At 38.6% G+C, this 27,213-nt stretch overlaps 1 protein-coding gene across 7 annotated transcripts in view; it reads right to left on the reverse strand.

Moving 5' to 3' along the window:
* The window catches only part of TRPM3 (transient receptor potential cation channel subfamily M member 3), a 612,207-nt gene that overhangs the window by 109,722 nt on the left and 475,272 nt on the right, over nt 1–27,213 (reverse strand). The window lies entirely within an intron of this gene.

Raw genomic sequence — 27,213 nt, forward strand, 5'->3', positions numbered from 1 at the left:
GCATTGTAAGGCAGATTCTTAACCCCTGAACCACCAGGGAAGCCCCTATACGTGACTAATCTAAATTAATTAAAATTAAGTAAAATTAAAACCTTAACTCCTCCCCCATCCTAGCCACACTTAAAATGCTCAGTAGCCACGTGTGCTGGTGGCCTTTGAATTGGAGTGTGCAGATACAGAACAGTTCCAGCATCACAGCAATGGTCTACTGCGACAGAGCTGGTCTAGGTCAATGCACCCTGTCCAAAAATGCAAACTGCCAAGCAGCTGGATGTGAGACTGAGGATGGTTCGGTGGAGAGAACACTGGGTTATAGTCAGAGGATCTGAGTCTGCTGTTTGCTGCTGTGTGGCACTGGACCTCTCTAAACCATTGTTTTATCGTTTGTAAATAGGGACAATAAGAGTTATCCTGTTTACCCAGCTGAGATGTGAGACTGAAATGAGATCATATAAATGAACTCACATGCAAACAGGGTTATTTCAATTCACTGATATCTTTGGTGTGTTGGGCATGAGACATCCCTAAACATGCTCCCGACTTCATGCTGCTGGATGTCCTCCTGTACCATCAGGGGAGCAGCATAAAGAGATAACACTCTCACCTGGCTCAGATATTTTGGATGGCAAATTTGGCACATTCACATGTTATCATATGTAAGGTCCCAAATAATCCTTGGAATTGGGTCTTACTGTCTCCATTTGACAGATGATACTGAGGTCCAGAGAAGTTAAAGATCAAACAGCTACCAACAGAGAGGAAACAGAATAAACATTCATAATGCCAGGGGTGAGATTCAGAGTCACTGCTGATTCTGATGTTTGTGAAGGAAGGAGGGACAGAAAATGCTGATGTTGCCCATTCCTCTGGGTTCTTTGGCAGCAGAAGCCCAAAGCAAGAAGCTGGGGATATGGCTGCTGTATCAGTGATTCCCAGTCTCTGCTGTACATTAGGATCACATGTGAATCTTTTAAACCATCCCTCTGCCTAGGTCACACCCCAAACCAATGATATCATAGTGCCTTGCGTGGCAAACTAGGTGCTGACAATTTTTAAGTTCTCCAGGTATTTTCAATGTGCAGCAGAATTTTGGGAAAACTATACTACATGCTTCTTTTCCCTGCTTACCCTGACCTCTTCCCTCTGGGCTTTGAGATAATGATGTGAAGAACTAGGCAAGTGTTCTCTAGATGAGCCCTTCTCAAATTTGATCATGCATACAAATAAACTGGAGGGCTTTTTAAAACACAGATTCTTGGGCCCCACCTCTAAAGATTCTGATTTAGTAGGTCTGGGGGTGGGACACGAGTTTCTGATTTCTAATTAGCTCCCAGGTGATGCTGCTGATCTAGGGCCACCCTTTGAATAACAAGGCCCTAGAGAGCTTTGGTGCTGTGCTCCCTTCACAAGTCAAAGGGTATTTCTGATTCTGCTGTCCAGACATTGATGGGTTCAGTAGAAATCACGTACTTGTACTAAATTAATTAGGAATTATACTAATTGGACTGATTAATATTAATTCAATTTACATAGGGATTTTTTCCGTTAAGAAAAGTATTTCTTGTCTCCTCAGACAACGGCAGGAACTGTAAGCTCATACCAGGGTAACTGACATAAATAAGCAATAAATAGGAATATGTCAGAATGTACTGTCAATATTGTGAAGGAGAATAAAAAGTGAAGGCTCATTGGAATTGCATTTGGAAAAGCAGCACTTCATGCTACCTCCAGGTAAGGAAGCTTAGCTGCTCTGTTGGTCCTTGCTGACCTGCTGTAATGGTTTAATCATTTCCTTTGCCATTTGTATGTCACCCAAGTCAATAGTAGTCACACAAATCTGAAGAAGAACACATAGCAGGAAGCAGTCATTGAGGTCAACATAAGCTGCCTGAATGTAATTGGATAAGTGTCAAATGAAAGCATGAAACTGATGAGTCTTGACTTCAAAAATTGAAAATATATCACTCAGGAACAGTCCTACATGACAGTTTGGATCAGTGGTTCTCAACTAGGGTAACCAACCATCCTAGTTTACCTGGTACTGTCACAGAAATTTCTACATCCTGGGAGATGCCTTAGTCCTGCACAAACCTGGATGGCTGGTCACTCTAATCTCAACCGTGGTTGTACACTGAAATTTTCTGGAGAGTTTTAAGGAATCATGCCTGTGATGCCTCCTCAGAGACTCTGATTTAACTGGCCCTGGGCACTGCAGTTTTTAAAAGTTTTAAAAGAGCTTTTAAGAACTAGAGGTTCTTATCCTTATCTACACATTAGAACTGTGAAGACAAGGTTAAGAACCTTGAGTCTAAATAACACATTATCATTCATTCACTCATTCGTTTGCTTATTCATTTATTTATGCATTCAAAGATACTGACTTCATGCCTTCACATATGGCAACCACTATGCCAGTATGAAGACCAAGGTGAATAAGACAAAATTCTTCATCCCAAGAGCTTATATTCTAGAGATGAAGAGAAGTCTATAGTTAAATACCCTATTTAATGCCATCATACACTTACCTGCTCAACAGATATTTACCGAATAACTTTGGTGCCAGAGACTGTTTAGCACTGAATGTCTGACAGTGAACAAGATAGCTAAGGTCATTCTTTTCTACTTACTTTTACTACTGGAGGTGTAACACTCAGAAAATAGATAAATAAACAAACTGTTAAACAGTATACTTTCAGAATGTAGAAGTGCTATGAAGGAACAGTGTGATTCCCAGGTTATATGGGACCTATGTATACATAAAAAGTTTGAGTTATTCCAAATAAATGTGGCAGTACCATTCAGGTGACCCATTTCACATGACCCCAGGACAAAAGTAGTGTACCAGTCAGCTGGAGTGATCTGCTGGCTAGGCTGCCCTCCTGAAACCAGGGCTGGACATGGAGCCATTGGATACTTCATAGCACAACTCTGAGAGTTCTTTGGGGCATCTGATTGACCCCGCGTAAGAAATAGAAGTTTCAAAAATGCCCTGAAGTATTGAAATTGGTCTGGGGTCTATGCAGGTCTGGTATGGGCTCAGTGCCCACCCTCTCTCCCCCTCCTGCCTATCATACTGCAGCCCTGGTTGGTGCTGGATCCCAGGTGACCATGGAGAAGGCCCTTTAAAACACAGGTCTAAGGACGGTACTGATAATGATCAGGGTGGTGGAGCTGCTCTGTTAAAATGAGTGAACAGGAGACTTGCCTGAGAGTAATAATACTTGAACAAAGACCTAAATGATTAGAAAAAGCCATCATATGAAGAACGGGCAGGGGCTGGGGGAGACATTCTAGGAAGAGGAAACATCAAGTGCAAAGGCCCTGCTATAGAAATGAATACAAGCAAGTATAAGAATTAAAATATGGTTTTATTATTTCCTCTTTTTTCAGGTGATCAGGGAGGATTTAAATGCATGATTAATGGCCACATGTGGTTTTAGGGGATTAGTTCACTAGAACAAATGAGATGAGGAAAGGTATTCTAGCCAAGGGAATAGCGTATGCAAAGACTGGGGAGTTAAATAGCTCAGTGAATTTGGAAAATTGATGGGAAGACACTGAAGATTCAACGTTTGGGGTATAGTATAAGTTAGAAGCAGAGAAAGATGGAGCTAGAATAGGAGGACTTATAAATGATATGGAGTTTTGTTTTATCCTTAAGTCATACAGAAACCACTGGAGGACTCTGTATCAGAAACAACGCAGTACGATTTATGTCTTAGGAAAATCACTTTGGGAGAAGTGTGAAGAATGGATTGGAAGAGCATTGGGATAGAGCGAAGAGAGGCTGTTAGGAAAGTTTTGCAATATTCTAGGAAAGGTATAATGAGAATCTGAAGAGGCATCTTTGATGGAGGGAAATTTAGAAAGCAAAACTGATAGGCTTTGGTGAAATTTAAAGTGGGAGGCAAGAGAGAAAGAGAAATAAAAGGTGATCACCTTGTCTCTAGCTTGGAAGCCCAACTGAGATTGGCAATGCAAGATTAACACAAGCATTTGGGGGCAGAAAAATCCATTCTTGTATATGTTGAGCTTAAAATGCCTGTGGTATATCCAGGTGGAAATGATCAGAGGCCACTAGATATTGAGGTCTGGGGCAGGGCAAGGGTCAGGCCTGGAGAAAGAGAATTGGGGAATATTAGCACGAAGGTGCGGAGAAGGCAATGGCACCCCACTCCAGTACTCTTGCCTGGAAAATCCCATGGACAGAGGAGCCTGGTAGGCTACAGGCCATGGAGTCGCCAAGAGTTGGACACGACTGAGCGACTTCACTTTCACTTTTCACTTTCATGCATTGGAGAAGGAAATGGCAACCCACTCCAGTGTTCTTGCCTGGAGAATCCCAGGGGCGGGGGAGCCTGGTGGGCTGCTGTCTACGGGGTCGCACAGAGTCGGACACAACTGAAGCGACTTAGCAGCAGCAGCAGCAGCAGAAGCATGAAGGTGACAAGAAGAGTGCAGAGGATGGGTAAATGAATAACAGTAATACTTAAAAAGTATGAAAGTACAGCAACTTTTTAGAAAGAAGCACAAAATAAAACAAACCCCCCCAGAAGGATAGGAAGAGAACTAGTGGTAACAGTGTCCTAAACTATGGAAGAGAAGTTCTCAAGAAAGAGGGAGTGGTCAATAGGGCAGAGGTGGCAAAGAGGGCAAGTGAAAAAGACTGGCCTTCCTTTTCCACAATTCTTCTCATTACTGGGAACCAGCTTATGTATCTATTAGTCTGGTACTTATTTCCTTTACCAGGATGTCTATAGGAGGTCAGGGACTGCGCCTCCTTTATTCACTGTTGTATTCTCAGAGTTCAGAACAGGGCTTGGCACATAATAGATGTTGAATGACTATTTGTTGAATGAATAAATGAACCCAAAAGTGAGCACTGGATTTGTCGATTAAGAAGTCCTTGATGAAATCAGCTGTGTACCTTCAGTAGCGAGTGGGAATGGAAGCATGTACCCAAACTCTTCCCTCAAGGAAACTGCAATCTAATAAGAATGAAGGTAGAATGAGAAAAAAGGACAGATATGACCAATATGCAAATCACTATATCAAAGGACACGGCGGTAAGTGCTGTGAAATCTATACAAGTAGGTCCAGGGCACTTGTTGTCAGTTGAGTCAGAGCCACCTTAAGGAGGAAGTAGAATTTGCTGAGAGAGGGGATGGATGAAGGAGACTTGAACAAATGGAGTTTGTGGTAGGCTGACGGTGCCCTCACCTCTTAAAGATGTCAATGTCCTGATCCTGGGAACCAGTGAAGCTGTTACTTTATATGGCAGATGAATTTTGTAGCTGTGATTAAGTTAAGATTTTGAGATGGGGAGATTGTCCCGGATTATCTGGTGGGCCTAACGCAATATAATCACAAGAGTTCTTATAAGAGGAACACAAGGGGATCAAAGTAGTAGCAGGATATGTGAAGACGAAAGCAACAAGTTGGATTGATGTAAGATTGATGCCAGGCAAGAACCACAAGTAAAGGAATGAAGGCAGCCTCTGGAAGCTGAAAAAGGCAAGGGCATGATTCTCCTCTGAAGCCTCTAGAAGGAATATAACCCTGCTAACATCTTAATTTTAGACTTCTGGCCTCCAGAATTATGAGTAAATTTTGCTATTTCAAGCCACTAAGTTTATGATAATTTGGTATGGTATCAATTCTCAGATTTTAACATGCATATGATACATCTAGGGATCTTGTTTAAATGGTAATTCTGACTCAGTTGATCTACCGTGGAGCTCGCCGTTATGTTTCTCTAGACAGCATGCATTAGTTCTCTATTGTGATCATGATAAAATCAGTGCATGTACATGCACCTTCTCTCCCTTTCCTTTCCTCCACCGTCCAATCTTAGAATATTAGGTTATGTTATACTCTGTGCTGTCAAATACGATTACATTTCTTTTTACTAATACTTGAGTTGTGTCTTAAGCTATATTCCTTAGGCAAAAGGAACATTATATTATACTGGGCAAAAAGCCTAGCAATTCTACCTTCATCCTTTTTTCCTTCACTCAATTTTTTTGTTGCTGTATTATTTCTACCTTGTTATGGAAGTAATATTTATATTCCTGTCTGTTACTCAAATTCCTATTTTTATCTTAGTTCTATTAGAATTTAGTATCAATGCTCACAGTGATTTTACCAACCAAACATCTCTTGGTTGGTAGCTTGAATTCTCTAATATTTTTTTGAAGAGGAATTTGAGAGAAAAGTATTTCCAAAGTTCTAGACTGTTTTGTTTTTTTAGTAGTCATTACAGTTGAATGACATCGGTTCAATATAAAATCTGTTCCCCTGTTGTCTCCTGGCATTGAATGATACTGAAAGAAGGTCTGAAGCCAGCTTGATTTTCACCTCATAAAAGACTTGATTATTTTTCCTGGAGACCCAAAGTAGCTTTTATTTTTCTTTGAAGTTCAGTCACTTTACTAGGATTTTAAGTGTGGGTGTTGAAGATTCTGAGTCCAATTTTTTTTCCCCCTGGCATAAAGTGGCCCTTTCAATATCCAGATCAGGGTTTTAAAATTCTTTAATAAAAAATTATTAAATTATATTTTTAAATTATGTAATTATATTTCAAAGTATTTGTTTTGACCCATTATTTTGGTTTTCTTCTCTGGAGTCACCAGTTATGTTTATGTTGGATCTATCTTCTATAAATATAACTTCTCTTTAATCCCAATTAACTCTATTAATTTAATTTCATTTTTGTTTCCCTCATTTCTAGTCTTTGTGTTCAGCACTAGGTTTTTCAAAATGTATATTTGATCTTGTACTGTTTCCCATTTCTTCTGCAATTCTGTGATCATTTTATTCCCACCCCCGCCCCCCCACTTCACTCCTGAGCACTTGATCTCCTCTTGCTACCTCACCTACTCTCACCTGAATTTTGGTATTCCAGCTCTGAAGTATTTCTTCATGGATAAGTGCTTCATTGAGATTTAATTTTTTTAGGGTTCATGGTAAAATATTTATTCATAATGTTCATCTGTTCCCCAAAAACATTTTTTTTTAGAGTAATTAGTCTTCTGTGAACACATTTTGCTCTTTTGTTATTTTTTTCTTAGAATCTATCTTTATGCTAATTCCTTTTTTGTGTTTATCATTTAGTGAGTTGGGTCATAAAAGGTCCAGAGTAGCACTGAAGGTTAGTTAGTATTTGCAGCTGGAAGGTTTTCTTCCCAGCGTCACTAAAGGAAAATTCCCTCGGGTTATCTGATTAATTCTGTATGTGGCTCATCTCCTCAATTCATATGTACTAAATCAGGATCGGGAGAGTCTCCTACCACTGTCCAACTCACTCTCGTGCTTACACTTTCTATTCTAGACAAAGGAAAGAACTTTGTACCTTAGGGTGTTCCTCAAACCTAGTAATTACAATTTTGTTGGTGCTTTCTGAGGACTGCCACCGCTGGTTTCTCTCACCCCAGCTTTTACCCTTTCCTCCCACAGATGCCCCACATATACAGATAGTTTGGAATCTTTCCTAGTTCACCAAAAATGGAGTTTCCTTATTGTTTTCTTCCTCTTTCATTATTGATTTTTGAAGCTTTCTAGGAAAAACAGAGAATGATAAATTTATGTTGCCGTGCCTATATTGGAAGTCCTGAAGGATTGTATAGGTACAAGAGTGTTCTGATCAGATCTTTGCATTCCAAACTGAAGTATAGAAGATGGACAAGAATATGTTCACTAAGAAGCAGGAAGATTCCTTAAAAGGCCATTGTAATAATTCAGGTCAAAAGTCCTGAAGGCCTAACGATGCTAAGCAAGGAAGGAAAAGAAGGAATAGACATGAAAGATATTATGGTGGCTAAAATGTCCAAAATTAGCAAGAATTTGCATTAACAAGAGAAAAAAAACTTGATGAAGGCTCTGAACCTTGATAATCAAAAGGATGGCTGCTATGTGAACATAAATGGTAGAAATCAGCTTTGGGGGGAAAGAATATTTTTATTTATTTCTATTTATGCTCATGACAATTAATTTGATTGAATTTGACAACCAAAGGAGTTATCCATTAGACAATTAGAAAAGGGAGCAGAGAGGGAAGTTAGGGTTGGAGGTGAATCTGGAGATTATTCATGTAGATATGTGATTTAAAGTCATGGTACTTTTTACATTTGACAGAAGGCAGAGTGAAGAAGTAAGAGGGTCTAATGAAGGAGATAATGGAATGGTAAGAAAGGTAGAATATTCAGTATTTCGGACCTCAAGGAACATAAAAACAAATATATACATCCAAAGAATGTTCAAACTACCACACTTGCACTCATTTCATATGCTAGCAAGGTAATGCTCAAAGTCCTTCAAACTAGTACATGAACTGAGAAATTACAGATGTATAAGCTGGATTTAGAAGAGGCAGAGGAACCAGAGATCAAATTGCCAACATCCATTGAATCACAGAAAAAGCAAGGGAATTCCAGAAAGACATTTACTTCTGCTTTATTGACTATGCTAAAACCTTTGACTGTGTGGATCACAACAAACCGTGGAAAATTCTTAAACAGATGGGAATACCAGACCACCTTACCTGCCTCCTGAGAAACCTGTATGCAGGTCAAGAAGCAACAGTTAGAACCAGATATGGAACAACAGACTGGTTCCAAATTGGGAAAGGAGTACATCAAGGCTGTGTATTGTCACCCTGCTTATTTAACTTACATGCAAAGTATATCATGTGAAATGCCAGGCTGGATGAAGCTTGAGCTGTGATCAAGATTGCCAAGAGAAATATCAATAACTTCAAACATGCAGATGACACCACCCTAATGGCAGAAAGTGAAGAGGAACTAAAGAGCCTCTTGATGAAGGTGGGTTGTAAATAGAAGTGTGGACTCTCTTTGAGAGAGTTTACAAATTTAAAAGGTTAGGTGAGTCATCTGACTTGGATACTTACGTATGATCTTGCTTGATGGTCTTGGTGGTGGGAGGAGGGGTCAGGAGGTACTGACCTTGCAGTGTTTCAGTGCCATGATTCTGTGACGTATAGGATGATGACGCCTATCCCTATATCGGTCAATCAACATTTCTTTTTGCTAGGGTCTTTGGGCCTTTCCTTGTCTTATCTAAAGAATCTTGCCTGAATTAAATATCGTTCTCAGGGATTCTATTCATTTCTATCAATTTACTCTACCTGTAAGTTTTGCAACTAAATGCAATATGATCTTACCCCTCCATTCAAAGACTTCAGATTTTCTGCCTACATGGAAACCACAAAGGAGGAAGGAAAGTGGCTGAAAGGCCCTGCCATGTGACTTGATTGCTAGGATACACCTTCACTTATCTCCCAGAGCAAAGACATCACCTACCCTGGTGAGCCTCTCTTAGGAATGTGGCTGCTACATTGAAAAAAAAAAAAACACAAACAAAAAAAAATTAAAGGCTTAAAACATAAAAAGTATGTGAAGTCTGTGGACAATCTATTCTTTGCTCTGTTTTCTTGCTCTGAATGATAACTATCTCCTCTTGGTAAAAATAACTTTAGGTAGACTCCCAGGAGAAAGTTAAAAGGACTCAGGAAAGATTGGATTGACTTCAGCTGATGAAATTCAGAGTTGGCTTATAAGAGGAAACCAGGCAGCTGAGTGAAAGAGTCCTTTTGTGGGAAGATGGGCATTTGGTTTTTGATTTATCTTTAGTTAATAAGAGAGATAATAATAACTAATGTTTCTTTCATGTTTAGCTTGTGCCAGGGACTGTTTCTAAATGTTAAAGTATTGAATTCTCACAACAAATGCTGAGGCTCCATTATCCCCATTTTACAGAAGAGGAAACAGAGGCATAGAAACTTGTCCAAGGTGAGAAGGCTCGTTTGTTCAGAGATTAGATTCAAACTCAGATAATCTAGTTTTAAGAGCTGAGTATTTTTCCTGATTCATAGAAATTTTAAAAGTTTTATGAAACTCATCAGATCTACAACAAAAAAGGAAATAGGCAAACAGGCTTTTGCTTCCTCTATCACAAAATAACCCACATTGCATTAATGAAAGAAGCCAGAATATTCTCTAATGCCCTATGATAAGGACCAAAATTGCTGGTTAAACGTTATCTAAAATTCACATACCAACTTTTAATATTATTATTATTATTATTTTTTTTTTTGGTTGGTCAAGCCATATGGGCTTAAAGTTTTATTTATTTAAAAAAATTTCCCCCAGTTATACTGAGATATGATTGACATTAATGTCGATATTAGTTTTAGGTGTACAATATAAATTTACCCTCATATAGTTACACATTTTTTTCTGTGATGAGAACTTTTAAAATCTATTCTAATTAGCAACTTTCAAATGTAAAATAGAGCACTGTTAACTAAAGTCACCATGCTCTACATCACCTCCCAAGAACTACTTATAACTGGAAGTTTACACCTTTTGACCACCTTCACCCATTTCACCTACTCCCAACTCCCACTCTGGGCTGAAATTCTTGATGTCTTCATTTCACTGCCTCTAAGGACAGCCTTTAGAGAAGAGAGCTGGATCCCAGCTGTTTTCGTTTACTGAACAGATTTTTATTGAATCCAATTCTCTGCCAGCCTTTCTATTAGGCCCTGGGGAAATAAGATTGGACCAAAGTTTCTACTCTCAAAGGAAATATATATATATTTATAATAAATATAAATAAATACATATATGTAATCTGCATTCCCTTTGGGTTCTATTAGTTAGTCTTTGCTTTGGATGGAGTCCTTAGAAGACTACATGATAGTCTAGGCCAGTTTCCGAAGTGACTCAAAATGAATTCAGAGTTCTTCTTTTCCTTTGGAACAGTAAAGATTGGTTCTAAATTGGGCTCCATCCACTGTATCCTACCAGGCCCATTCGTTTTAATTATCCCACCTTGATTGCCACCCCTTCCTGATAGTCATAAAGAGGAGATCTCCATTTGAAACAAATATGCTTCAGCAGGACCCTATCAACCCTTTCCCTCTGAGTCGACTGCCTGCCTTTTGTGTGCAGAAAGACTTTAGTCAAAGAATAAACTTAAACAGAGAAGTGAGAAAATGCAGAAGCAAAGAAAAACTGTCAAACAGGACAAACTAATAAAAGTTTAGTCATTAAGTAAAGTCAAGGACCCTATAGATAATATTCGGAGCCATGTCTTTTGGGCTGTTTTGTACATAATGAAACCCCCACCAGGTGGGAGAAACTACATGATGACCAGACTACAGCCATGACATAAGCTGCCACAATTCCAGGAACTGCCCTCAAGGAAATGGTAACAAACCGATCTGGAAATTGAAGACTAACTGTACTAAAAACAATCAATTTCAAGATGACTGTCAGAGCTGACTGTGCTGTTTCTGCATGTAACCCCCTCCCTCTACCAATAAAAGCTCTTGTCCACTGATTGTCAATTGAGGGGGAGTTAGCATTTGGGAAAACTGCTCAATGTTCTATGATAACCTAAATGGGAAAATAATTTGAAAAAGGAAAAAGACAAAAAAGTCATCTTAATTTTAAATTCCTCTGAAGAAATAATTGGCATACTATTTATTGTGGATTTCTCTAGGCTATCTGTTTGATATAATAAGCTTAGCATTCTGAACTGCAGAGGCGCATTTCAAGTACAACTTTCCCTGAACCCATCAGTCTCTTTCATTTGTGCTTTTTTAGCATTTTGTTTACATTTTACATTGGGGTGTGTACTCTACCATATTTTAAGACTTTGAAGATTTTGCAGCACTTTATAACTTATAGTAGGTGCCCTAGTGATCAGCTAACATATCCCTGATACTACCCGAGGAGCTGGGAAAAGTTACTTATTCTTCCCAAGACTGAGTTTCTTTGTGTAAGACAAGGTCAACAATATCTCCCTCAAGGGACTGAGGATTAAAAAGAATAATATATGAAAAAAATGCTTTGTTAAATTAAAGCACTGTGCAAATATTTTGAGTGTCTTACATATTCCCAACCATACATTTACCAGATTAATAATAATATTTTAATAATTTTGTCACAGTAATAATGCTATTGCCATGCAGATGCTCCTGGATGAACAATTACCAGCCAGACTTACTAATGTTTCTACTGTGGTCGATGTGAATGATTATCATTGAATTTTCATAAAAGGGATACCAACTATAAAATAAAACAGTAAGTCTCAGAATTAAGTACTGATAGTCCCTAAATTATCAGGGGCTTACCCAAAAAAGATGTCCTTTTCATTATAGGGGACTCGAATGCAAAAGTAGGAAGTCAAGAAACACCTGGAGTAACAGGCAAATTTGGCCTTGGAATACAGAATGAAGCAGGGCAAAGACTAATAGACTTTTGCCAAGAGAACGCACTGGTCATAGCAAACACCCTCTTCCAACAACACAAGAGAAGACGCTATACATGGACATCACCAGATGGTCAACACTGAAATCAGATTGATTATATTCTTTGCAGCCAAAGATGGAGAAGCTCTATACAGTCAGCAAAAACAAGACCAGGAGCTCACTGTGGTTCAGACCATGAACTCCTTATTGCCAAATTCAGACTTAAATTGGAGAAAGTAGGGAAAACCACTAGACCATTCAGGTATGACCTAAATCAAATCCCTTATGATTATACAGTGAAAGTGAGAAATAGATTTAAGGGACTAGATCTGATAGATAGAGTGCCTGATGAACTATGGACGGAGGTTCATGACATTGTACAGGAGACAGGGATCAAGACCATCCCCATGGAAAAGAAATGCAAAAAAAGCAAAATGGCTGTCTGAGGAGGCCTGACAAATAGCTGTGAAAAGAAGAGAAGCAAAAAGCAAAGGAGAAAAGGAAAGATATAAATATCTGAATGCAGAGTTCCAAAGAGTAGCTAGAAGAGATACGAAAGCCTTCTTCAGCGATCAGTGCAAAGAAATAGAGGAAAACAACAGAATGGGAAAGACTAGGGATCTCTTCAAGAAAATTAGAGATACCAAAGGAACATTTCATGCAAAGATGGGCTCGATAAAGGACAGAAATGGTATGGACCTAACAGAAGCAGAAGATATTAAGAAGAGAAGGCAAGAACACAGAGAAGAACTGTACAAAAAAGATCTTCACGACCCAGATAATCACGATGGTGTGATCACTCACCTAGAGCCAGACATCCTGGAATGTGAAGTCAAGTGGGCCTTAGAAAGCATCACTACGAACAAAGCTAGTGGAGGTGATGGAATTCCAGTTGAACTATTCCAAATCCTGAAAGATGATGCTGTGAAAGTGCTGCACTCAATATGCCAGCACATTTGGAAAACTCAGCAGTGGCCACAGGACTGGAAAAGGTCAGTTTTCATTCCAATCCCAAAGAAAGGCAATGCCAAAGAATGCTCAAACTACCGCACAATTGCACTCATCTCACACGCTAGTAAAGTAATGCTCAAAATTCTCCAAGCCAGGCTTCAGCAATATGGGAACCGTGAACTTCCTGATGTTCAAGCTGGATTTAGAAAAGGCAGAGGAACCAGAGATCAAATTGCCAACATCCGCTGGATCACGGAAAAAGCAAGAGAGTTCCAGAAAAACATCTATTTCTGCTTTATTGACTATGCCAAAGCCTTTGACTGTGTGGATCACAAGAAACTGTGGAAAATTCTTCAAGAGATGGGAATACCAGACCACCTGATCTGCCTCTTGAGAAATTTGTATGCAGGTCAGAAAGCAACAGTTAGAACTGGACATGGAACAACAGATGGGTTCCAAATAGGAAAAAGAGTTCGTCAAGGCTGTATATTGTCACCCTGTTTATTTAACTTATATGCAGAGTACATCATGAGAAACGCTGGACTGGAAGAAACAAAGCTGGAATCAAGATTGCCGGGAGAAATATCAATAACCTCAGATATGCAGATGACACCACCCTTATGGCAGAAAGTGAAGAGGAGCTAAAAAGCCTCTTGATGAAAGTGAAAGTGGAGAGTGAAAAAGTTGGCTTAAAGCTCAACATTCAGAAAATGAAGATCATGGCATCCGGTCCCATCACTTCATGGGAAATAGATGGGGAAACAGTGTCAGACTTTATTTTTATTTTTCTGGGCTCTAAAATCACTGCAGATGGTGACTGCAGCCATGAAATTAAAAGACGCTTACTCCTTGGAAGGAAAGTTATGACCAACCTAGATAGCATATTCAAAAGCAGAGACATTACTTTGCCAACAAAGGTCCGTCTAGTCAAGGCTATGGTTTTTCCTGTGGTCATGTATGGATATGAGAGTTGGATTGTGAAGAAGGCTGATCACCGAAGAATTGATGCTTTTGAACTGTGGTGTTGGAGAAGACTCTTGAGAGTCCCTTGGACTGCAAGGAGATCCAACCAGTCCATTCTGAAGGAGATCAGCCCTGGGTGTTCTTTGGAAGGAATGATGCTAAAGCTGAAACTCCAGTACTTTGGCCACCTCACACGAAGAGTTGATTCATTGGAAAAGACCCTGATGCTGGGAGGGACTGGGGGCAGGAGGAGAAGGGGACGACAGAGGATGAGGTGGCTGGATGGCATCACTGACTCGATGGACGTGAGTCTGCGTGAACTCCGGGAGTTGGTGATGGACAGGGAGGCCTGGCGTGCTGTGATTCATGGGGTTGCAAAGAGTCGGACATGACTGAGCGACTGATCTGATCTGATCTGTGTAAATATTGTTGTTATTTCCTCATGTCCTAATAACATATGCAAATAGAAAGGACAAACAAAATTATATGGCTTATGATTAACAAGGTAAAGCATCTATTTCTTTCTTTTTGCCGACCTACTTAAACAAATGTGTTTTCTGCTTTCTACAATAAAAGAAGTCAATACTTTACAAAAGTTACCCATTACCATGTTAAAAAACTTTATAAAAGTATTCCTGTATTATGTACAATATGCAAAACTGAGGAATGTTATCAGTGTAAGACGGAGTAAAAGAAAAGAAAAACATTATATTGGGTTATTCTGCTTGCTTGTGATATGACAAATGAAATCATTTATATAGCCATGTAAGTAAAATAGGTTTTTTTTTTTTCTTTTGGCCATGTAGAGGCATGTGGGATCTAAGTTTCCCAAACAGGGATCCAACCCATGACTCCTGCATTGGAAACATGCAGTCTTAACCACTGGACTGCCAGGGAAGTCCCAGGTAAGAAAAATATGTGCATCTTCCACATTGTAATTTTTAGCAGGATTCTAAAGAAATGTATACCTCAGAATTCTGGGAAATTTTCTGGAATTATTGCATTGATGATTTCCTACCAGTTCTTTCTTTCTTTTTTTTACTCATTCTGTCTCTTTCTTCGAGAACGATATAATCCAGGGACTATTTTGCAGTTTATTTTTACTAAGGTTATGCATACACAGAGTTTAGAGTCATCCATCCTACAAGATTTGTTAGAAAATATCACGAATCTGATCATCCCAATCCTCCTTCTCCAGAGGCAACCACTTCTTGTAGCTGATTACTTTGGTCCTCTGTGGAAGCTGGTCTCTGAAGATGGCTTCCACGGAACTGTACCTTCCAATATTCACAGTAAATCTGGGCTGGTCTTTTGACACACTTTACCCAATAGAATGCAGCAAAGGTGACACTATGCCAGTCTAAGGCTTGAGCCTTCGGAAGGTCTGGCGGCTCCTGCTTTTACCTCTCATGCCTGGCGCAGAACTCTTGCTTTGAGCCCGCCTTTCACATCGTCCAGGCATTTCCAGCACTTGTCACGTGTGGGAGCTCCTGTTTCCTGTGTTTCGTGTTTGCTTTTTTTTCTCTTTCATTTTGGTGGAGCACACCTTACAGTAAAGTACCAAAGAAATGGTTCGTGGGTAGTGAATGTGTTGACAACTTATGCCTGACAATGTCTTTATTCTACGTTTACAAGTAGCTGGTAGATTAATATAGAATTCTAGATTGCAAATAAATGTTCTTCAGAACTTTTAAGGCATTTCACAACAGCCTTCTGCACTGCTGTTCAGAATTTGACATCATCCTAGCTCCTGGTTCTTTGCATGTGACTTGTTTTTCTCTTTGGAAGTTCTTAGAGGTTTTGTTGTTGTTTCCTATATTATTCAATATCATGATAATCTATCTTAGTGTGGGTTTATTTGTATTCATTGTTCTGGGCACTCAGTGGGTTTTTATCATCTGGTGACCTGTGTTCTGGAGTTCTGGGACATTTTCTGGAATTATGTTAATGATTTCTGACCTTCTGTTCTCTCGTTATCTTTAATTCTGTCTGTCCTTTTCTGGGAGAGTTCTCCAACTGTATTTTTAATTCTCCCACTTATTTTTAGTTTGCCATGATCATTTTTAATTTCTAAGGGCTCTTTTTAGTTCTTGAACTAAATATAAGATGCTGTTCATATTTTAACAGTTTAAAGATTTCCCTTGATTTCTCTGAGGGTAGTAATCATAGTTTTGGTGAAGTTTTTTTCTTCCTACATTGGTTCTGTTTGCACCAAATTGCATTTCTCTGTTTATTTGTTTGCATATCTGTCCTCTACATTAGAGATATTTCTTATATGCCTGGTTACAGTTGGACATCTGATCACACTTAAGAGTGGGTGCTAAAGTGCTGATTGAAAGTCCTGAGCACATCAATGGAAATTATCAACTATGAACCTCATTGTAAGATAAGCTGGTTCCTTAAATGGGGAATCATTTATATTAATATCTTTAGGTCTTTTCTCTTAGGAGGATAAAATTTTACAAAAAAAGGACCTTTAAGTCCCTTTCGGTTTCCTCTTTGGAGAATGAAGACTCCCCGCCCCTCAGCCACCAGCATGCTGGGAACCAAAAGAGGGAGAGGACTGGGGTTTAGCATCCAATATTTAGCACCCCACTTTCAGTCTATAGTCTATCCCTCACCTTTCACCTGCTATCTCCTGGTGCAGAGAACATGTTTTACCCTCTTCAGAAAATATATCTTTGCTTTTTTGTTGGAGAGGAATTAGGAGTAGGCAACAGGATATGGCACTCTGGCTGCTTCTTTTAAAAGACTCCCTGTGCCCCAACTTTCTGGACCTTTTGAGCATACTGAAGTGTAAGTCAGCTTGATATTCAGTTTTTTCCCCATGTGTTATTTCTTACGTCTGCTTTTCATCTTCCATGTCTAGAAATGGTTTACATCACCTCTGATCACATCTGTTTGATCAAAGCTCCGTGACATGGTCCCAACCTCTCTGCAAGGAAGGCTAGGATGTTAGTCTCCAATGTGAAGAAAGAAATCAGTGTGGTGAACACAAAATACTGTTTCTGCTCTAGTGCTTTTAATAAATGACCATTTACTCTTGCTTTAGAGGGAATCAGTGTACAGTAACAACAGTAGACTCGTTCAGTGAACCATAGTTATCTAGGAATCTATCTGTACTTTTTTATGCATCAAAGAAATTTTACTCACTTATTTTTCAGAAGATATAAAAAATGAGGGCAGTCCTTAATATGCAGTCCTGGCCATAGAGGCTTAGGATGCAGAGCAAGTGTTCTGGACTAATAACCTGAGTTCATGTCTAGACTCTATCAATATTTAGCTGTGTGACCTTGGTCATGGTAGCTTATATGTGCTTCAGTTCCTCAAGTGTGAAATGGGTAATACTGATAGTACCTGTCCCATTGTAGTATTGTGAGGATTACATTAGTTAATGCTTGTACTACAGTAAGTGCCATACTAGTTGTTATTCTTACATTTTAGTTGTACTATAGAAACCATTCATTTTGGAATTATGCTCCTGCCAATCTGCATGGTTATGTAACTCAGAATATTCAATAATTGATTTAACAAATGAGGCTGATTCATTGTTCTCCGGCAAGTTAGGGAAGAAAAGGTACAATTCTGTAGCACTGTGGCCAGTGGGCAATGATGATGTCTTCACAAGCCAAGAGCTGCCAGGGAGCTCTGGGTTTGTAATTAGCTGTGCCCATGCCAATCCTGAGGCCCAAGAGAGCTGCAGAGTAAAAGGTGTTTAGCTTCTGTGTAACAAGGAGCTGAGATGACCACATCTGCCATCAGAACTGGCTGCACGATGTCGGGAAGGAGGAACAGACCTGGCCCTCTGCAGATCTGGATTCCAGTTCACCAGCAGAGACCTCTCACTGTCCTAAGCCTTTATAGTTCTATCCAGCTTTATAATTCTACAATGAGACAATCTTATGGACATGGTCATAACTTTGAAAATCTGCTAGAAATGGCCTGTCCATAACTGTAGACCTGGGGGCCCTAATGTTCATAGTTCTTGCAAACACTTGCACCTACTATACACTGTACTTTCCTGCTGGTGATTATGGCCCTGGAGCAAAGAACATAATATTCTCATCCTTTGATTAGGGACATGAGTCAAAGCCCTACTCTTCACTTACTGCCTATATCAAAGGAGTTGAAGAAGTCACTCTCTCCTATGAGTCTGGCACCAGAACTCTGTTTAGGGAGGAAGCTGTCTGTAAAAATATCCTGCAAAGCTGCCTAGGGTAGATGAGCCTTTCAGGGCAGGACCAAAATGTCAGAGAATGGGGATGAAATGCTCTGTTTGAAGAGGACATTTGTTTTACCCTTAGAGGAGAGCATGAAGAAGAGGACAGTGGGAGAAGAGGGGGACAGTGTGACAAAAGGGGATTCAAATGGGAAGGATCCATGCAAAGTCCCTGTGTGAAATAGCCAAAAGCTATCAACATTGGAGATGCTTGCTATGTGATTAAGAGTTGTGTGCATTACTGAACTTTTCTTCCAACCTTACCTATATTCTTAGAAGTTTATTATGCTTTTATAAAAGTCTGTTAAAGCTTTTAACAAAAAGTTTTGGGTGAGTGAATTTTGTTATTTTTTTCGAAACTGTGGCAAGACTGAGTTTTACATTTTGTCTTTTGTGATGAGAAACAGAAATAACACACATAGAATCAGGAACCTGAAGGCAAGGGTGACCAAGGGGACTTTCATCTTTCAAGAATTTGCAGAAATCCTGGGGAGGATGTAGAATTGCATTTCTGTCAGTCACTGAGTTGAAAGGTTGGAGTCCACCTCAGTGAACTTTCATAGGGAGGTCCAGTTTGCATCTTCATTGTTTATATGATTTTGGCCAGTTACAGATTGGCCTGGGACTATAACTTCTTTCAATCAGTGGATATTTACTGAATGCTAAGCATATGTCAGGCATTTTTTCTGGCATTGGAATATGAAGGCAAAGAAGACAAAATTCTTTTTCTCTGGAAACTTTCTAATTGGAAGGTGAAGTTTGTAATCAGAGTGACCACACTTCCCAATTTGTCTGGACATTCTTCCTTTATTCTAGCTGTTCTGGCCTAATTATCACTATCTCCCACTTTCATGCCTCAGAAGACCCAGTTTGGAGATAAATTAACTGGCAACCATTCCACAGAGTTGTCATAAAGATTAGATGATAAAATTTATGTGAAAATGCTTTGTGAATTGTAAAACATTATACAAATGAAAGGACTAAGATATTTAAGTTCTTTTATTGCATTCTTCTATTAAAGACAAATAGAAATGTCCAAAATTGCTATCTACCTTGGTCTCTCTTATTGCTCTGAGATCTACTCGGATTTGCAAGAAAATAAAATTGCCAGAAAATTAATTTCATTTTAAGGAGGCTGGGCATGTGTTCAACCATTTTCAAGATTAACTTTATTTTTGTGGTATGTTCTGGTTCTTTATATGTATGCTCAAGGGTTTTTGTTGTTCTCAAATTTATATGTCATTTCAAAATTAGGATTTTATGATTATGATGGATTTTGGATATGGGGGACATCCTAACTCCCTAGGAATTCAAAAGCCTGTTTTAGAAGAGAAAGAGTGTAAAAGCACTGTGTGCTCAGTCATGTCTGACTCTGCGACCCCATGGACTGTAGCCTGCCAGGCTCCTCTCCATGGGATTCTCCAGGTAAGAATACTGGAGTGGGTTGCCATTCCCTTCTTCCAGGGAATCTTCCTGACCCAAGGATCAAACTTACCTCTCCTCTGGCTCCTGCATTGCAGGCGGATTCTTTACTGCTGAACTACTGGGGAAGTCCAAGAGGGCTTGTCCAGGACTTGAACCCGGGACCTCTTGCACCCTAAGCAAGAATCATACTCCTGGACCACTGAGCCACTGCTTGATAAAGCACTAAGTGTTCAGTATTTACTATGAAGAAAGCATAGTGCCTGCCCTCAAAGAGCTTCCAGTCCCTTAAATCCACCCTCATGAGAAAGGTGGTTGTTTTTGTCACAGTTTCCTTTTTCATAGTTGAGGGAACTGAGACATACAGAAGTTAAATAACTTGGTCAATTTTATAGGCAGCAAAGAACTAGGATTTATATATATAAATCACACACACACACACACACACACACATCATCTGATCCCAAACTCTGTTGATCATTTTTCACATATCCCAAAAATCTATATTTGATACTGATGGTGTGCCAGGCACTGTGTATATGGTGGTGAGTAAAACAGATGTGGCTCTTGTTCTCATTTCTAGTTTGGCATCATCATCAGCATGATTAGTCAGACTATCATTTATTAAACAGAACTTTCCAGGTTCTGCTAAGTGTTTTACTTGCATTATTAATTACAATTATTAAAATGACTATGAGTGAGGTATGACAATTATTTCTATTTTAGATTAGGAAACCAAGCCTCAATGACGTAAAGCAATTTGTTCAATCAGGGAGCAGTGATGCTTTGAATGTGTCTGTAATTCACACTATTAAAAATCCCTTTACTGGGTGGTCTCCCTGTGCTAAGTACTATTCTGAGGGGTTGGGGTGGTAGTGGAGGATGGGGTGGATGGAATCTAGTTCAGAAAGCCTGAGGTGATTTGGTCTTTACAAAATCATTTTCTCTTAAAGGATAGACTTTGGTATTGGGGGAAAAGTGTTAAGAATGTAATCACCTTTAAAATTTTTAGCAGAAATAATCAAATAAGTACAGATGATTAAAATTGAAAGGGATAATGACTATAGTGATAAAAAGAAACTATATAGTAAATAATATTCATATATTTGCATATTTAGGTCTACCTGAAGTGAATTATATGAGAATGGCTTGAGTGGATATCTGACCCTGATTAGTATTAATTTGACCTAGTTTCCATTTTTGTCTAGTGAGTGAAGAATTTGTTCCCCTAAGGTGCATAAGTGCTTGCATCTTAGGTAAATCTGACACTCTTTGGTCCTCAATACTTTTTTTTAATACAATTGTTAGTCATGTATATATACATATATATTTAGTTGGTTTTGGTCTTCTCAGCACCCTTTGCGCCTCTACTTCCTGGCTATAGAGCCTCATTTTTTTTTTTTTTTTTTTGTTATTGTCGGAAATCCCTAACTCCAAGGCTTGGGTGGAACTGATCCCATTTCTCATTTCATGCTCACAGGGATTCTCCCATTTTCTTTGCCACAGTGATGGATTCAGGGATGGGTGCTGAACCAATGCAAGCAAATTCAAATGCTCCCTGGGACTTCTCATTGCAAGTATGAGAAAAGATGGCTCTTTTGAACTGGGGTTTGCTCAGTGGGTTGGATGTAAGCCTGCTACTGCTGATGGCTGTTCTGCACAACAAGTCTCAGACCGCCTGGTTGTGGGAATTGTTGTATTTCTTTTTTTCTATTTTTAAATGACATACCTTTTTATTTCCCCTTTTCAATTTTATGATTTATTTATTTTAAAAAATTAAAAATAGTTTAATTGGAGGAAAATTGCTTTACAATGTTATGCTAGTTTCTGGTGTACTGCATTTCTCTTTGCTTGAAGAGAACTATGCATAAATTGAACTATGTTTCTGTCACATATGACTAAAAATTTCCTGGTTGAATCAATATTTCACCAGAGGTGTACTCTTTAAAAGTAAAACAAGTGTCAGACTGTACTTTTCTTCCACTGCATTAGGTTAAATTGTGGACATTCTAGTTTCATCATTAAGGTATTGTGCATGCGGCTAGGATCGTCTGGTAGCTGAGGACCCTGATAAGTGTTCTCAGAGCTTGAGGGAAGCAGATGTTCTGATCTATTATCACTCAGGTACCCCTGGAGTCACAGGGGTAAATGTCTGAGATCTTTGTGGCACTGTAAAGCCAAGGAATCCCGGATGTTCCCAAGACTCATACGTGTAATGTAAAGAAAATTGAAAAGAAGTGAGGAGACCTGAGTGAAAGCTTTGGCTCTGCTATTGATTTGCCTAAGGATCCTGAATGTCTTTTAGACTTTTGCCTCAATTTTAAAGTTTGTAAAAGGCATGGGAGCAGCAAGGTGAAAGGGCTTCCCCAAAGGCTCAGCAGTAAAGAATCTGCCTGCAATGCGGGAGACACAGGAGACATGAGTTTGATCCCTTGGTTGGGAAGATCCCCTGGAGAAGGAAATGGCACCCACCTCCAGAATTCCTGTCTGAAAAATCCCATGTACATAGAGGACTGGCAGGCTACAGTCCACGGGGTCACAAAGAGTCGGACACAACTGAGTGAGCACGTAGACATGTGAAAGGGGGTACTGTGGCTTCACGGTGGCTTTGGGATGAAGTAAAAATAAGAGTCCAGTAGCAGACATAGGTCTGCACGGTCTGTACTGAGGTTCTAGTGCACATGGTCAATATGCTCCATGATATCAATGTTAAAGATTTGGCTAAAGAGATAAAAATGAACCATCAGGAAACAAGTGGATTTGGGGGAGCCTGGTTAATAGTGAAAGCACATGAGGAAGATTAAAAGTGGTCTCATATAGAGAAAGGTTTAATAATACTTTTGCAAAGAATCTACATTGTAAAAATTACAGAGTGAATTTCATCTCTAACCGAAATATTTCACTGTTCTCCAAAAGCTTACCTCCTATGCCCTTTTAAGCCTAAAATAAATATGCCACACATTTTGACTTTGGTGATCTCTTTTGGAAAAAATATCATCTATTTCCATTGTATAATAATTAATAACTATGGTAACTTTGCATTGCATATACGTGATGAAAGTATCAATATGAATGTCCTTTTTTTGGTCTTAATAAGGCTGTCTAAACAGTTTGGGGTTTAAAAAAAAACAATATTAAAAGGAAAGCAATCATGCATGTGTTGTTTAAGCTGCCTACACACAGAAAAAAAGGGTGGTAAAGATAAAACACATAATTAGAAATAGTTTTTTAATTTTCAAAGCAGGGCCATAATAAATTCCCATAAAACCTATTCATGAATCATCTAAGTTTAAGCAAAGATAGTTCCTCAGTAAACGTTTTAAGGTGCTAGTTACTTATGAAATGTATCTGGTGTAAAGAATTATTGGACATAAACTAGTTTAGAATATTGTGCTTCTCTGGTGGCTCAGATGGTAAAGAATCCATCTGCAATGCAGGAGACTTAGTTCAATCCCTGGGCTGAGAAGATCCCCTGGAGGAGGGTATGGCAACCCACTCCCCTATTCTTGCCTGGAGAATTCTATGGACAGAGGATCCTGGTGGACTACAGTCCATTGGGTCACAAAGAGTTGGACACGATTGAGTGACTAAGCACAGCACAGCAGCATTTTGTTTTATCAAGGATTAATCAAGCCATTTAAAAATGAGTTATTTAGCAAGACTAATTGTGTATTGATGCCAGTACTAGTTTGTGACAATAATTATGCATTTTCTAGTTAATAGAGTTGGAGGGGGATGCATTCAGAAGTAGTTTCAAAACATTAGATTTTATTTACTTTTATTATTCGTTTAGTTTATTTTTTATTTTTATTTTTTTAATTTTATTCTATTTTTAGACTTTACAATATTGTATTAGTTTTGCCAAATAACAGTTTTAAAGGAAAATGGCTCAGAAAATAGTGATTTTCACTGTTTTGTATGATTTAATCTAATCACTAGCATTCTTACTAGAAATTTTTCTAAAGTTAGAACATTGACTATTTTTCTTGGTATTTGAATTTTTATTCCAGTATTCTTGCCTGGAAAAGCCCATGGACAGAGGACCCTGGCAGGCTACAGTCCATAGGGTAGTAAAGAGTCAGACACGACTGAGTGACTGATCACATGCACATTATCCACGCCTGTGTGATTTATAAAGACTCTTTAAATACTGCCTGTGGATGTTTTGATTATATCTGCACTTGACTTGTACAGTTAATTCCATAAGATGATTTTTCCTTTTTTTGTCACTTTGACATGAAGAAGTGTGGAGTTTTCTTGCTACAGTCTGTCTATTGTTCAGATCCATAATATATGAGAGCATAAGTTATTTTTCCCTTAACATTAAAAAAAATAAACAAACTAAAGTACATACTTTATTAAGATTTATCTAGTTTCAACCTAATGTTCTTTTTTTTCTCTACTCAAGAATATTATCCAGGAAACCACATTATTTAGATATCAGGTCTCCTTAGGCTCCTTGGGGCTGTGACAATTTCTGAGACTACCCTTGTTTTTGATGATCTTGATAATTTTGAGGAGGACTCTATCATTTCTGCACTCTCTTCTAAGATACTTTTCAGAAAATGAAGTAAGCAATAGAAGTTATTCTCTCTTTATGCCACAGATGAACTTTACCAATGAAGATTAAACCTAAAGAAAAATAATTCCTCATTTATAGAGGACAGCTGTCATCCCATATTACACTTCAGTGCATGTACAGAAGTAAAAGAATATACACCCACATGATTTGACCTCCAAGGTGTCTGAGAAAAGAGGAAAAAATTGGGAGTAACTCTATGCCCAGAAGGCTTCCCTGGTGACTCAGATGGTAAAGAATCTGCCTGCAATGCAGAAGACCCAGGTTCAATCCCTGGGTCAGGAAGATCCCCTGGAGAAGAGAACTGGCTACCCATTCCAGTATTTTTGTCTGGAGAATTCCATGGACTTTGAGCCTGGCAGATTAAAGTCCATGGGGTCACAAAGAGTCAGACATGACTGAGTGACTAACACTTTCACTTTTTCTTTCTATGCACAGAAAGGATCAAGGGGTCACTTAAAATAACTTCTACTATGAGTAGATGTTTTCTGGCTTCACTGAAACTGCTGCATGGGGGATGCAGATAGGATAAGGTGACTGCCAGAGCAAGTTGATAAGCACTGGATGGTTTGTTCAGGTAAGTCTGGGCCTCTTTCCAGTGGAAATCTCTGATTGCTATGATTAGGCAGGGCCTGCCTGAGAGACAGAGGCAGACGGAAGAATGAGGGGATCTTAGATTCTTGAGTTACACTTCCTGCAGAATCTCTAGAGGTGTTTGAAGTTCAGAAGTATTAATAGTGTCACAACTCCTCTGAGTAAAATAACCTGATTTAGCAAATAAAAATACAGGACTCCCAGCTTTGTTTTAATTTTTGATAAATAACAAATAATTTTTTTTTTTTTTAGTGTAAGTATGTCCTATGCAATATTTGGGACAAGTTTAAGCCAAAAATTTATTTGCTGTTGATCTAAACATTCAATGTCCTGCATTTTCTCTGGCAACTCTATTCTGCTCCTACTCCTTGAATTCCCTGGGTGTATGTGTGAGCAGGGGTTGAGGGGAGGAGGCAGAACTGAAAAGCAGAAGGATGAAGGGTGTGCAGTCTCTAGTTTCAGATCACACATATCAGAGAGCAGTTTCCTTAATGTGAAAGACAAATGTGATGTGACATCATCTAGTCTCAAAAGCTACTGCAGGTGTCAGCATTTGAGAAACTATGGGCTTCCTAGATCTCTGGAACAACTTTTTTTTGACGCCCTTTTCTCTTCATTTTTGAACATACTTAATAAATCTGTATCACGTAAATAGTATTCTTTATATACAGATCCTAAAAAAAAAAAAAATGAAACTCAATTGGACAAAAAAGAAGGAACAGCAAATGTATATTTTCCCTGTTGGTTCTTTCCTCCCCTAGGTCCTGAATCTGTGGACCAGTGCTTAGTTTCATCTCTCTTGTCTTCCTCTTTCTGCCTTACTTCTGATTTTCTCAGATGATAGAATAAAAACTGAATCACACAAAGGTTCCTTATATACTAGATAATTGAAAACTAAGCATAATTATAAAAATTAAATGTTAAACCATGTTACTTGTCCAGGCATAAGTTTTAAAATACATGGAAAGAAAAATTTAACAAACTAAAAGAGTTTGAAACTGATATAAATATATTCTTGGCCTCTAAGGAAGTCAGCAAAAGCATTACACTTGATATCCTTCACAAATCAACTGGGTTAAAATCAGAGAGCATTTCAAAGCCTGCACAAAATAGAGTTGACACACCATAATATTTTAATGGCATAAATTCCCATTAGCATCTACTGCTGCATAAGTAATGTTCATTATAGTGATTAGAAATGTTAATTTCTGAGAGCAATCATTATTTCCTTTAATCTTCTATGGCCGTGTTTTTAAAACTGCAGGTTATGACCCATTAGTGTGTCATAAATCAATTTGGTGGGATATAATTAGCATTAAAGAGAACAGAATAGGTTAGAATTGAAAATATCCCATTTCATTGCATATAGCAAATGTAAATACTATTTTATTTACTTTATTTCAGCTTTCTAACTACATATGTATAACTACTTGGTTATAATATAAAATGCATTTAATATGGTCTGTCACATACAGAACAGTTGAAAAACAACTATTATATAATAGAACAAATAAATTCTAAGACGAATTTGAAGGTGAAGTACACTTGTCTCACAAACTGGTGAAAGAGAAAGAAAATATTTTGAATAGAAGATATTAAGATGACTAATATTTTAACTGATAATTGGGCCACATCTCCATTTACTATGAGTTTTGATTCAAGGAGATAAATGCGGTGTTTCACTTTTCTATTATCAAGGGACAAGGCATGCCTTTCACTTCATAGATTTGTATGATTCAGTAGTCATGATTGAATTGTAGCACATTTAAATTTTAGGGAGCGGCTTCCCTGGTGGTTCAGTGGTAAACATCCACCTGCCAATGCAGAAGACACACGTTCAGTCCCTGAGAAGATGTTACAACGCTGTGGAGTAACTAAGCCTGTGTCCTAGTGCCTGGAAACCCTAACTACGGAGCCCAGGGGTTGCAACTACTGAAGACCAAGTGTCCTAGAATCCATGCTCCACAACGAAAGAAGCCACCACAATTAGAAACATGCATGCCACAATTAGAGAGTAGCCCCTGCTTGCTACATCTAGAGAAAAGCCTGTGCAGCAACGAAGACCCAGCACAGCCAAAATTTAAATAAATAAATAATATTTTTTTTAAATTTATAAATTTTCTGAAATCAAGTCACACTATAATAGGCCTATTATAGGGAAATTTAATAGCATTACGAATATATGGAGATGTATGGAGAGAGTAACATGGA

This window comes from Bos indicus, chromosome 8, assembly GCF_029378745.1.
Source record: "Bos indicus isolate NIAB-ARS_2022 breed Sahiwal x Tharparkar chromosome 8, NIAB-ARS_B.indTharparkar_mat_pri_1.0, whole genome shotgun sequence".
Classification (NCBI taxonomy): Eukaryota; Metazoa; Chordata; class Mammalia; order Artiodactyla; family Bovidae; genus Bos; species Bos indicus.